This window comes from Rhinoderma darwinii, chromosome 2, assembly GCF_050947455.1.
Source record: "Rhinoderma darwinii isolate aRhiDar2 chromosome 2, aRhiDar2.hap1, whole genome shotgun sequence".
Classification (NCBI taxonomy): Eukaryota; Metazoa; Chordata; class Amphibia; order Anura; family Rhinodermatidae; genus Rhinoderma; species Rhinoderma darwinii.
The window spans coordinates 373986435-374001456 of NC_134688.1; positions in this window are offsets into that span (position 1 = coordinate 373986435).

Here is a 15022-nt window from a genome sequence, read left to right on the forward strand (position 1 = left end):
AGCCTAACAAAGGCTTATGGTCTGCCATCCATGGGAGGCGATTAGGTCCTGCCAGAGGCAGGACCTAATATGCCCTGTGTCAGTGTGAAACTGACAGGTATAATACCCTGCAATACATAAGTATTGCAGGGTATTATAACAACGATCCAACAATTGGATCTTCAAGTCCCTAGTGGGACTAAAAACAAATATAAAAAAGTTCCAAAAAAATGTGCAAAAGTATAAAAGTAAAATTTCGAAATAGTAAAATTAAAAATAGCCCTTTTTCTCTTAGAAAGTACTTTACTATTATGAAAAAAATAAAATAAACTATGCATAATTGGTATTGCCGCGTCTCTGTAACGGCCTGGGCTATAAAATATAATGTAATTTATCCCACACGGTGACCACCATAAAAAAAACTATACCAGAATCGCTGTTTTTAGTCACTTCAGCTAACAAAAAATTTAATAAATAGGGATCAAAAAGTCGCATGTACTCAAATATTGTACCAATAAAAACTACAATTTGTTCTGCAAAAAAACAAGACCTCACACAACTTTCTAAGTTTTATTGGAAAAATGTTACATTTTCATTTTCACGGATGAATTCCACTAAATTCAACAAAAAACCTGTGGGGTTAAAATGCTCACTATACCCCTTGATAAATTCCTTGAGGGGTGTCGTTTGCCAAATGGTGTATTTTTGGGGTTGTTTCCACTATTTTGGCCCCTCAAGACCCCTTCAAACCCGACATGGTGCCTAAAATATATTCTAATAAAAAGGAGGCCCCAAAATCCTCTAGGTGCTCCTTTGCTTCTGATGCCAGTGTTTCAGTCCATTAGCACCTTAGGGACACATGTGGGATATTTCTAGAAACTACAGTATCTGGGCAAAAAACATTGAGTTGTGTTTCTCTGGTACTCTTTTAATAGAAAAATATAAAACATTACAAAATATAAGGTATTTACAAAACAAACACAACAAAACAAAACTTATGTACATTTCTGTACATCACAATTTACCCAGCCTGGCCCTTCTTACATACATCCCCATGCATACATAACTATAATCCCATACTCATTAATACACACACCTATACCCCCCAACCCCAAGAAAACATAACTATAACACTAAATACAACATACATATTATAACATACTCTTATAACCTTGTGCCATACAATGGCCCCCTAAAAAAAAAAATCACCACATATATAAAACAAAATGAATATTTAATCACAATAATAATAGAAACAACAAAATAATAATAATAATTATAATAATAATAAACTATAAAATATAAAAAGTTACCATCCCCTGGTGCACTTACTTCAGTGCACCATGTAAATGAATAGAAAACAACAAAACACAAAAAAAAAAATAAAAATAAAATCTATTTTAATTTTTTTTACATTTTTATTTAACTTATCCACATTCATACCTAACCTTGTACATACTAACTTATCCATCACCACTCATCACCTCCCCCAACCAGCATCACGCCTCATGTCCTTCCATGTCCACATAGTTCAGATGCTGGCCCCCACCACCCAACACATCACCCACCCAGCCCGATCCCACGTCTCATGTCCTCCTCGCGTCCACGTAGTCCAGAATCGGGCTGAGCACACCCCCAGGCTCCCCACCCCACCTATCTACTGCCCATCTTACCTAAACATTAACACAAACCCATGCATACACCTATACACAATATAATCATAGCCAACACATAACTATAACCAAATACCATACTATATACATAAACCCGAAAACCTAAGTTTGGCTGCTTGTAAGCCCTTTTTCTGTCTCCAAAAAGCTCAAAACAAAAACCTACTTGTACTTAGCCCATCACCAGAGGAGAGAGAGAGAGAGAGGAAAGCCCCCCCTAGAGCACCAGCCCAGAGGCCAAAGCTACACCCAACCACCACCCCGGTCCCTATCGCTAAACCTATCCTGCTTGCCCTATCTCTATCCCTTATTACTTTATAAACTAATCTGTCCCTCCTGCTGTCTCTCATTCTGTCCCTATCGCTATTTCCCAGTATCATGGCCAGGTGTAGACCCCTACCTCCAGTCTAATACTCAGGGGCACCCCTCCAGAGACCGAACCTTCACCAGGTCACCTATGATATTCCTACACACCTCGTCCTCCAGGAGGATTTTAAGGGACACTGAAGCTAGAAATGGTCACCGCACTCCTCCCGAGGATAACCTCTTTCATTTGAGTTTCTGCACTTCAGATTGCCCCTTACATACAGCCTCCCATGGAAGCAGCGAAAAGCCAGATCCCAAAACTTCTGGGGAATCCTCACAGAGTTTAAAATTTTTAATCCCACCCCAAGGTCTCTACTTGGGCAGTCCCTGAGTGCCAGGGGCTTCTGGAAACAGGTCAACAAGACCTTTCTGTCTCCCTCGCCTCCAGACCCCACCGACGAACAACCTTCAGAACCGGGGCAGCAAAAGCCGGGAGGTGCCCATGGGGTGCACGCAGGTCTTTCGCTTGGCCTCCTGTCTCCCATTCCTGGAAGAAAGGCCGAAACAATCCCCTGCAGGAGGATATCCACAGAGGAGCCCTTTCTCTTTCAAAGAGGTTCGCCAAATTAATTTTAATGAAGGTGTTTACTAGAAACACCACTGGGTTAAACATACCTAACCCTCCTAGTTTCCTCGGTAGGTAAGTAACCTCCCTCTTGATTAGGTTAAGCCTGTTTCCCCATACAGTTGGAAGAACAGGCTATAGACCCGAGTCCAGAGAGGTTCTGACAACATGCACACGCTGCCAAGGTAGAGCAACATGGGCATCAGGTAAGCCTTGGCAAGGCGAGCCCTTTCACTAAGGGACAAAGACCATCCCTTCCATTGGTCAATCTTCTGGGCAGCTATTGATAGCCTACCTTCCAAGTTTTCTTGGGGTAATTACCCGGGCTAAATTCAACGCAAAAGAGTTAAACAGACCCTTTGGGCTCTGGGAGGGTGTCCGGGAGATCAAAACTGGGATCCCCCCCAGCCAGAGACTTTCACACTTGTCCCGGTTGATCCTGGACCCAGATGCCCGTGAGTAGTGCTCAACTTCTGACATCACCCACTCTGCCTCCCCTCTCGAGGAGACAAAGATAGTGACATCCTCCGCGTACGCAACCACCCTCTGAGTGGCCTCCGGCCCCTCCAAGTCCATCCCCACCCCCGCCAATGGCCCACGATCGAGCCGCCTAAGAAAGGGGTCGATCACAAAAACATACAGTAAGGGGCTTAAGGGACAACCCTGGTGGACACCAGACCCAACCTCAAAGGGTGTTCTAGTCCAACTGTTCACCAGTGCAAAAGACTCAGCCCCAGCGTATAGGGTCTGGAGCTAATTAATGAACTCACCCGGTAGGCCATACCTCAGAAGGATTGACCAAAGGTACTTGTGATTCACCCGGTCAAAAGCTTTGGCCTGATCCAAGGACAGTATGTACCCCTCCCATCGGCCAGAATGTCCTTGCTCCACTGTCTCTCTGACACTGAGGACAGCACTAAAGGTTCTGCGGCCTGGAACAGAACAGTGCTGGGTCGACCAAAGGAGTCGGGGTGCAAACTTCACCAGCCGATTAAACAGTACTTTTGCGAGAACCTTTCTGTCCGTATTGAGGAGCGCTATGGGACGCCAGTTCTCAATGCGGGTCGAATCCTTACCCTTTGACAGAATGATCAAGGCCGACTTGCCCATTGACTTTGGCAGAGTGCCCGAGGAGAGACACTCATTGAAAACTGCAGTCAAGAGGGGAACTAAGGTTCCCTTAAAAGCCTTAAAAAACTCAGATGTTAAGCCATCTGGGTCTGGCGACTTTTTGATGGCCAACCCATCAATCGTCAGCATCACTTCCTCTTCCTTCATTGACTCTGTCAAAACAACAAGCGAGGGGACTTATTCTGGCTCAGGGATGGTTTCAGCCAGGAAAGCTGACATTTCGTCTCGGTTTAGATCCTGCTCACCCAAAAGCTGCGAATAAAAGGATCTGATGACCTCCAGGATCCCTGATTTGGATCTCATCAGGGATTCTGTACTATCTACCAGTCCTATCACCACCTTACGACTCACTGACATCTTGCAGTTCCTGTAAGGGTCGGGCGAGCGTTACCTCCCGAAATCCCGTTCAAGAAGCAAAAACGTGTGCCTATCATATTGGCATCTTTTGAGCAGAGCTTTCACCCTGGAGATTTCCTCATGGCTACCTCCAGTTTAGACTAGATGTTCGAGTTTCCTCCTCATGTCGATACAGGCGATACCAGCTCAGGGACCTGAGGCACGAGATCTGGTGGAAAAACTCGTTCTTGAACACCTCCCACCACTCAGACTTAGTACCACCTAGATACAATAAAGGTACCTGGCTCTGAAGAAAATCCTTGAAGGCCTGTCTTATCTCTGCTTCTTCCAGGAGAGTAGAATTCAGCCTCCATATACCTCTTCCCCTCTGGAGGGACTCTGCAACATTCAAAGGAAACATAATCATACAGTGATCGGAGAACTCCACCTCAATGATGGACACTGCCGAAGAGACGGTGTCCTCCTTTAAAAAAAAACCTGTCTATTCTGGGCCTACGACTACCACTGTGATGGGTGAACCCCGAGTGGCCTGGGGTATACCGAATGTGGATGTCCTCCAGGCGAGCATCTCTAACTATTCTATTCAACTCGACACTATCATAGGCCAGTACATTTCTGGAACCTCCTCTGTCTTGGGGCCTAACGACCGTGTTAAAGTCCCCTTCAAAAATGACTTGTTGGCCTGTAAAAAGGAAGGGCTTAATCCTCATGAAAAGACTTTTCCGGTCCCACTTCGTCTGGGGACCGTAGATGTTGATGAGTCTTATTTCTTGTCCCCTCATGACGACATCTAAGATCAAGCACAGCCCCATTTATAACTCGATCATCCGTCGGCATGTGACCGGTACGGTAAAAAGTACCGCCATCCCGCTATATGGCTCAGCCGCAAGAGACCAGTAGGAGGGCCCACGTCGCCACTCCTTTTAAATTACAGACTTTACATCCAAGGGGTTTGAATGACATCTCTGAATCATCATTGGATTAACCTACGCCATAAATTTTAAAATAATATTTGAGGCCAAATAATCTCCAAATTATCACATATCATTAAATATTTGGAATCTGACTGCCAAATTTATTCATTCATTATGCATTCTCTTTGTGCTACGCAACCCTCGTCTCTATATATTTTACTTATATTTTCCTTTTAAAAACAGAAAAGTTCTCACATATTATCACTTTTAACCATAATTGATTTTTTATCAGCTTACCTGCGGTATGTTCTGCCTGTCCTGTCCCTGTTTTTCTTCGGATCCTACGGTGCCGTGGTTCCGCACTATTGACCTAGTAATATAGTTGCATTTCTAACCATTTCTTTCAATGTACACTATTGTAAAGAATAAGATCTTCGTATTGAATTACATCCCAGAGTTTAAAATATGCTGCATATTCCAATTGAAATCAGGACTGAACCACTTTGTGAATCACGCTAAATTTAGTCATCTAATGTTTTATCTGTGCAGTCACAAAAGAATATCTATGCCCGATACTGTATCTATGTGCATTCTCACATTTAAATAATACATGTTTTTAAGCAGTTTTTAATTTGTTCAACATCTTACCCACAGCAAGCATAGATCTAGCCATTCGCTCCCTCTCTCTGATCTCCGCTTGGTTGTCCTGGTAACGAAGCCGCGTCCCGGCTTCGTTCATTTTAACCCAGCAACATTCTTCATTCTTTCTTTTACTTTATTCTTTATTTTTACTTTTTATTCTTTCAATTGTATCTCAGTCTACAAGTAAATATTTGGCTTGTTTGTTAAAATACATTACGCATTTATAGCCCTGCGATGGGAACAGTGAAAAAAAGCCGGGAGTGACGTCACGATCGCACCTTGACCCCTGCAGATTTGGCGGTTTTTTCACTTGTGTTAATTTGAACCTACATGCTATATAAGATGTGTCCATTCTGATATGTACATGGCCTGAGGAAGACGATTGTTCATCGTTGAAACGCGTAGCCACTCACAATAAAGTGAACTTATTATTAATACCTCGGGACTCCGTTCTCATCATTCTCACCACACAGCAGCGCCCTTGAAAAGATCCACCTTTTTCTCCTGCACTTCTTTCTAGGGGTATAGTGAGCATTTTGACCCCACAGGTTTTTTGCAGAAATTTTTGCAAGTAGGCTGTGAAAATGAAAATCTAAATTTTTTCAAATAAAATGTAGGTTTAGCTAATTTTTTTTCATTTCCACAAGGACTAAAGGAGAAAAAGCACCATAAAATTTGTAAAGAAATTTCTCCCGAGTAAAACAATACCCCACATGTGGTAATAAACGGCTGTTTGGACACACGGCAAGGCTGAGAAGGGAAAGAGCGCCATTTGGCTTTTGGAACTCAAATTTAGCAGGAATGGTTTGTGGAGGCCATGTCGCATTTGCAAAGCCCCTGAGGGGACAAAACAGTGGAAACCCCCCACAAGTGACCCCATTTTGGAAACTACACCCATTGAGGAAATTATCTAGGGGTATAGTGAGCGTTTTGACGCAACAGGTTTTTTGCATAAATTATTGGAAGTAGGCCCTGAAAATGACAATCTAAATTTTTTCAAAGAAAATGTAGGTTTAGCTAATTTTTTATCATTTCCACAAGGACTGAAGGAGAAAAAGCACCGCAAAATTTGTAAAGCAATTTCTACCGAGTAAAACAATACCCCACATGTGGTAATAAACGGTTGTTTGGAGACACGGCGTGCCTGAGAAGGAAAAGAGCGCTATTTGGCTTTTGGAGTTCACATTTAGCAGGAATGGTTTGAGAGGCCATGTCACATTTACAAAGCCCCTGAGGGGGAAAAACAGTGGAAACCCCCCACAAGTGACCCCATTCTGGAGACTACACCCATTGAGGAAATTATCTAGGGGTATAGTGAGCGATTTGACCTCACAGTTTTTTTGCATAAATTATTGGAAGTAGGCCCTGAAAATAATAATCTAAATTTTTTCCAAAAAAATCTAGGTTTAGCTAATTTTTTCTCATTTCCAGAAGGACTGAAGGAGAAAAAGCACCACAAAATTTGTAAAGCAATTTCTCCCGAGTAAAACAATACCCCACATGTGGTAATAAACGGCTGTTTTGACACACGGCAGGGCTTAGAAGGGAAAGAGCACTATTTGGCTTTTTGAGATCACATTTAGCAGGAATGATATGCGGAGGCCAGGTCACATTTGCAAAGCCCCTGAGGGGACAAAACAATGAAAACGCCCAAAAAGGGACTCCATTTAGGAAACTACACCTCTTGAGGAATTCATCTAGGGGTGTAGTGAGCATTTTGACCCAACAGATGTTTCATAGAATTTATTAGAATTAGGCAGTGAAAATAAAAACAGTCCTTTTTCTTCAATAAGACGTAGCTTTAGCGCAAATTTTTTCATTTTCTCAACAAATAAAGGAAAAATAGAACCCAAAATTTGTAAAGCAATTTCTCCCGAGTACGGCAATACCCCATATGTGGTCATAAACTGCTGTTTGGGCAAACGGCAGGGCTCAGAAGGGAAGGACCGCCATTTGGAGTGCAGATGTTGCTGGATTGGTTTCTGGGCGCCTGTGGGCCCAAAACAGTGGAAACCCCCCAGAAGTGACCCCATTTTGGAAACTACACCCCTCAATGCATTTACCAAGGGGTGTAGTAAGCATTTTAACCCTGCAGGTGTTTTGTAGAAATTAGTGTTCACTCGATGTTGCAGAGTGAAAATGGGATTTTTTTCCATAGATATGCCAATATGTGGTGCCCGGCTTGTGCCACCATAACAAGACAGCTCTCTAATTATTATGTGGTGTTTCCCGGTTTTAGAAACACCCTACATGTGGCCCTAATCTTTTGTCTGGACATATGACAGGGCTCAGAAGTGAAGAGTACCATGCGGAGTGGAGGCCTAATTTGGCGATTTACAAAGTATTGGTTCACAACAGCAGAGGCTCAGATGTGAAATAATAAAAAGAAACCCCTGATAAGTGACCCCCACTATGGAAACTGCACCCCTCAAGGCATTTATTAAGGGGTGTAGTGAGCATTTTCACCCCACAGGTCTTTTCCATAAATGAATGCGCTGCGGATGGTGCAAATTAAAAATTTATATTTTTCCCTAGATATGCCATTCAGTGGCAAATATGTCATGCCCAGCTTATGACGCTGGAGACACACACCCCAAAAATTGTTAAAAGGGTTCTCCCGGGTATGACGATGCCATATATGTTGAAGGAAACTGCTGTTTGGGGACGCTGTAGTGTTCAGAGCCGAGGGAGCACCATTTGGCTTTTGGAGAGCGGATTTTGCTTGGTACTATATTTGTTTGAGTATTGCTGGTGTTTTATAATGTGGGGGTACATGTAAGCGGGGCGGAGTATATAAGGGGCATAGTCAGGTGGTATAAAAAAAAATATATAATCCATAGATGTGTGTTACGCTGTGAAGCAATCCTTTCCGCACAGGCCAGTGTCGCACTGATAAATGGTGTCATTTCTTATCCCCCTTTTGGTCCACACTCCGCGCCTTTTGTAGTTTGGGGAATTTTGCTGGGAAAGTGTTGTCCTGGTATAATACGGGCACCGTCGCTTCCAGCGGATATGTTTGGGCTCTCCCCTTCCTGGTTCCCTAATTTTAGGTCCTTGATAAATCGCCCCTTGAAACAGAAGAAATGTTCCCCTCGGGCACAACTGCATATTTTTTTATTTCCTGACTTATTGGAGCCATAACTAATTTTATTTTTCATAGACTAAGCGGTATGAGGGCTGGTTTGTTGCGGGACGAGCTGTAGTTATTATTGGTACCATTTTGGGGTACATGCAACTTTTTGATCACCTTTTATCCTATTTTTTGGGATGCCAGGTAAACAAAAAAACGCAATTCGGGCACAGCTTTTTTCGTTTTTTTTTATACAGTGTTCACCATACGTTATAAACTACATGTTAACTTTATTCTGCGGGTCAGTACGATTCCGGCGATAACTAATTTATAGCACTTTTTTATGTTTTACAACTTTTTGCACAATAAAATTACTTTTGTAAAAAGAATGTATTTTTTCTGTCGCCAAGTTTTGAGAACCATAACTTTTTAATTTTTTCGTCGACGGAGGTGTATGAGGGCTTGTTTTTTGCGGGACGAGATATGGTTTTTATAGGTACCATTTTTGGATACGTGCGACTTTTTGATCACTTTTTATTCTAACATTTGTAGGGCAAAGTGACTAAAAAACAGAAACTCTGGTAACGTTTTTTACGGTTTTTTTTACGCTGTTCACCGCGTGCAATAAATAATATAATATTTTGATAACTCAGGTCGTTACGGTTGCGGCGATACCAAATACATATGGTTTATTATTCTTTTTCAATAATAAAGGACTTGATAAGAGTAAAAGGGGGATTGTGTTTTATTTGATTACTTGAAACTTTTATTGTTTTCAAACTTTTATTATTTGCACTTTTTTTTACACTTTTTTATACTTTTTTTACACTTTTTCTCAAGTCCCACTAGGGGACTTGAAGGTCCAACGGTCAGATTTTTTTTTTCTAATACATTGCACTACCTATGTAGTGCAATGTATTAGATCTGTCAGTCATTCACTGACAGAAAGCCGATTAGGCTTCGCCTCCCGGCGGGGCCTAAATCGGCTTCCGTAATGGCAGAGCAGGAGACCATTGTGTCTCCTGTTGCCATAACAGCAGTTGCCAGTCCTGATTGCCTGTCAGGGCTGGCGATCTGCTAGTAACCGCTACGATGCAGCAATCGCTTTCGATTGCTGCATCGAAGGGGTTAATGGCAGGGATCGGAGCTATCTCCGGTTCCTGCCGTTACAGGTGGATGTCAGCTGTACAGTACAGCTGACTTCCACCGCTGATGATGCCGGATCAGCTCCTGACCCGGCGCCATCTTGCCGGGAGCTACGGAAGCCGATCAGGCTCCGCCGCCGGGCGGATCTTGACCGGCTTCGGTGCTAGGCAGACCGGGAGGCCAGTATTAGGCCTCCGGTTGCCATTGCAGCCACCGGAACCCCGGCAATTTCATTACTGGGGTTCCGATGAGCTGCAAACACCTTAAGTGCAGCGATCGCGTTTGAGCGCTGCACTTAAGGGGTTAATGGCGGGGATCGAAGCTAATTTCGGTCCCCGCCGTTACAGCCGGATGTCAGCTGTAAGATACAGCTGAGATCCGGTGATGATGGCACCGGCTCAGCTTCTGAGCCGGTCCCAAACATCCGGCGTACATGTACGGCAAGATGCGGGAAGTCAATGCTTTCCATGACGTACATGTACGGCAAATGTCGGGAAGGGGTTAATATTAATACTTTTCTCAATTGTGGAAGCTCTTTTGTTGTCTATATGTTGGAATGCCCATGTCATCTTCAATATATTGGCCGCACTACGCAATGCTTACGGACAAGGATCAATAACCACAGATTTAATATAAACACCGGTTTTTTGAAACATAGTGTCTCTCGGCACTTTTTTACCACACATAATAGCCAGTTTAGTAGCATACTCATTACGCCTATTGAACAAATTCCACTTAATGTTACTAACCGTTTCAGTAAGCTCAAACAGCGTGAAAATTACTGGATTTTTAAAATGAAGACCCTCCAACCAGATGGCCTTAATGATGTATCAGAGTCCACCCTTGATTAGAAAATAATTTGAATGATTGTTTTCTTCGGGAAGCCCAATTCATCATTTCATTATATTATTATATTATTATACTATTATACTATATACTATTATATTATAACATTATACTATACATAGTTTTTTCATTACGTTTCTTGTTATTTTCGTATTGATTATCGATGCTCCCCTTCTCAGATACATTTTTAGTTATGTTTTCCATTTTAATTTTACTCATGACATATTGCCAGTTTTCAATTTAGTTTTGTTATCAATTACGATTTGCCGGCTTTTGACGTTTTTGCTCTTATGAGTCTATGAGGGTGTTTTCTGTTACTTCTTTGACATGTTTTGACAAGTATGTTAATATATGCACTGTTACACTTTTATAATGTAATTTTTATTGTGAATTCTTATTATATGATATCCTGATCTATTTTTTTTAGTGCCGATGCAGCTCTTTCATTCATTCTTTGGTTCCATTTTTATTATTTTTATTATACCATGCATACAGTTGTATATATTTATCTTCATATTGTATATTTTCAGCTGTTCACTATGTTTAAAGTTTAGCTTTACCTCTGACTATTGTCCCCTCTATATATATACAGTTCTTTTCTTGTATATCGATGTTTATGTTTCAGTGTACGATGAAAGGGCGTTCATTCCTAATGTCATTATTTGCACCTAAATGTTTGATCTCTAAAACACACATCTCATCTGTGGTTTAGATCCATTTTCGGCGGTAATTTCGTTACCCCCGGGTATATATATATATATTTTTTTTCGTTCTGTTCCAGCAGCCTTTTGGATGCGATACATGTCGTGCTGTACTTCTAATGTTTTTTTATTATATTGATTTTACTTTTTTGTACATTTTATATCTTTCTGTTTCCAGCATTGCAACTGATTGTTCTTTTACATGTCCTATTCTTTTATTGTTTCTGTGAATCCCGTTTTCTAAACCTTTGAACTATGACGTCACCTGAGCACTTTGACCTCGTTCACATTGGCGGTTTTTTTTTTCAACATTGACATGGCTATTTAAACAGTGAACTTTGTATGTTCCTTTATGACCTGATGAAGATGCCGGTACGGCATTGAAACGCGTAGTCATATTATCAATAAATCCTATTTTATTATTCATTCTCTGGTACATTACCTATCATCATTTCGAACCTTCGTGTCCTTCTGGTCCCATTGAAGTGCAGCAGCGCCCGCGGAGACTCCTTTTTCCTGCTTACCCAGCACATCCTTTGCGGTCTTTCATCTGAAACACTGGTTTTGAGTCCTGGCAGCAGCAGCACCTTTAGTTCTCAATTGCTTTCTATTACCCGATAGCAGGTTAGTATTTCTCTTCATTTCTACTACCTCACACCTGGGTAACCTGCACCATGTGGCGCCGTGTTTTCCGTTTTTTCTGATAGTGGGAGGACTGGGAGTCCTCAACCCTCTGCTCTCTCTCTATCCTCCTTATCTCCTCATCCAGTACGGCCTCCCCAAGAGCATCAGTATCCTGGGGGGCATCCAGGTAGGAGCCAGAGGAGTCCCCTGTTTCCTGGTTCCTCCTCAGCTCTCGTTCCCTTCTGCGTTTTTCCACCCTTCTCTGACGAGAAAGGGGTCCCCTCCTGGCGTTCGTCCTTTGCTCTTGGGCTCTATCGTCTCTGTCCACCCCCTTGCCCACGGAGACCTCCCTCCTTACATTTTCCGTGGGGTTGGAGCAAACATTGATGACTGAGCGTGGACACTGACTGAAAGGGTGACCAAGGTCTCCACACAGGTTACACCTAATCTGGCCACACGGTGCGGCCAGATGGCCTACCCCCCCACAATGAGCGCACTTCTGCACAGTGCAGCTTGCGCTCAAGTGTGAGGGGTCGCCACACCGGTGACACAGCGTCGGCTACCCCTCTTAGAAGACAAGGGTTCGATCTCTTCCCAAGAAAGCAGATGATGGTATGTGGGACACCGTCTGCCCCAGACGCTTACGTTTTACCATAAACGTCCAGGCTCTCGACCAGATGCTAAACTCATTGCAGTTCTTCCGTGGCATCTCTGCTACCTCACCATATCTTCCCAACCAGGTCATGATGTCCTCACAGGAAAGCGACTCGTTACGGGTAAGAACGGTCACTTTCCTGAGACCATTCTGGCGAGAGATTGCTTGCTCAGCAAACGCTCGACAGCCGGGCTCGCTCTTCACCAGCTCATAGTTCCCCCAGAAGACCTCAAGGACCCCCGGCTGAACAAAGCTGATGTAAAACTCAGCCGTACCATGAGGATGTATCAAGGCGTAGATGTCACTCGCCTTGAAGCCCATCTCCAGCAGCAGCTTCACCACCCTCTTACGAGGAGGGCACGCATCATTGCCACGTCACTGTAGACGGACCACATTCCTGGCCACAGCCGGCTCGGTTGTTGAGAGCGACAACTGATCTCCCCGTCTCTCTCGGAAGCATTCAGACCATTCCTATTTATCCAAAAGGATAGGTCCTTCTGCACTCCCCCTACTGTTAGCGTTTGCTTCCCCTCCCTTAAGGCTTCTAGGAGGCGCTGTTTCAAACTGTCGTCCCCGGGCCCAGAAGATGAGGATGGGTTGGCCGGCGGTCCCCCCACCACAACACCCGCATATGACCTGCCGGGCGCTCTGGTGGAAGGAGCAACCGGCCCGCCACTGGTTGACACTCCCCCCACAATATTACAACCCACATTAACATCCATAACATTAATATCCATAACATTACCACCACCAACAATATTACAGACACTACTAACATTACCATTAATATTTACATTTCCACTTACATTCCTCTCCACACCTTTCATAGCGGCCAGGCTGGTTACGGAGTTCTTCCTCTTGTCTGTGGGCTTTATATAAGTTATTTTTGTCGTTTTTGGGTTCTCCACATCATCAGGTGCCGCTACTTCTGGGGCGCCGCCGGATATCACAGGCGGCAATCCCTCAGCACACTTCCCTTCACCAACCTCCATATCTGCTGCACCACCAATACAATGTTCAGGAGGAGGGGTGCCGCCAACCCCGTGCCCACTAAACCCCTCCCACCGCCTTGCGTCGATGCAGATGAGGGGGCCGCAAGCACCGCTAGAGCCGCTCCCGACATCAAACCCCCCCCTCCCGTTGGGGGGTGGCCAGCAGTGATGGAGCCTCTCCTACCGCCGACACTATCTGGTGCGTCCGCTGGCCGAGTCACATGACCAGCGGACTTCCGGTTTTCCAGCGCCACATCCGGTTTCTGGTTACCCCCGTCCACCAGCCTCCGGCTTGCACCAGAGGCCGGCTTCTGAGGTTCCCCATCCGCTGGACATGGGGACACGCCCCCTAGTGCCACGTTGCCATCGACACCACCTCCTTTACAGGAGACGGCATCTGGCACCTTCTTGGCCACATTGCTCAAAACCAGCACCATATTTTTCTGCCCACATATCCGCCACGACCCCACTGCAGAGGCCTCAGCTGGCGGATTTACGGAGTTTGCATCCTGAACCGAGCTCTCACTCGGTCCGGAACGCAAGGAAAACAGGTAGGAATATTTGTAAGATACTCCACCTGTCTTCACCTTTTCCTTTTTCCGCCTTATCTTCCATAGTTTTTTATTTTGTGTTTTCTCCTCCTCCAGTGGCAACTGAGCTCCAAAAGTAAAGTTCTGGAAGGACACTGGGGACTCCTGCAGCCGTATTTGCGTGAGCAACCCCGGGGGGTGCCCACTGCCCGATTCAAAGTTTTTCACACCTTGGCTGCAGGAAAGTTCAGAAGTTCGGAAGGAGATAGCATACTCCCCTACTGTGGAGCCTTCTTGCTTGAGGGTCAACAAAGTGGCTGCGGCAGAGGATGTTTGACCCGGCTCCTCGAACACGACACGAAAGGACTGCAGGAACAAGGCTAGGTCCGCGGATACAGGTCCTTGTTGCTCCAAGATTGGGTTCGCCCATGCGAGAGCCTTGCCAGCGAGGAGGGAGATAATAAATGCCACTTTGGCCTCCTCGGAGGGGAAGAGATGATGCCGTAGCCTAAAATGCACCGTGCATTGATTGAGAAATCCTCTACATGCTCTGGGGTCACCGTTGTAGTGAGGAGGAAGGGGCAGAGGAACTGAGGATACGGAACAAACGAACAAACAGGTGGAGCAACAGGCAGTGGCATCGCAACAGCTTCAGGAGGAAGAACCAGAGGTGGAACAGCGAGTAGATCCAGGCGGACCAGGATAGAATTCACCACCTCAAGGAGTTGATCCTGATGTGTGCGTAGGTCCTGCATCTCTGTCTGAATCTTCTGTACTGCGGTATTGGGCTGGCCAGCGGGTTCCATGGCCTGAGCGTACTGTGACGGACACAGG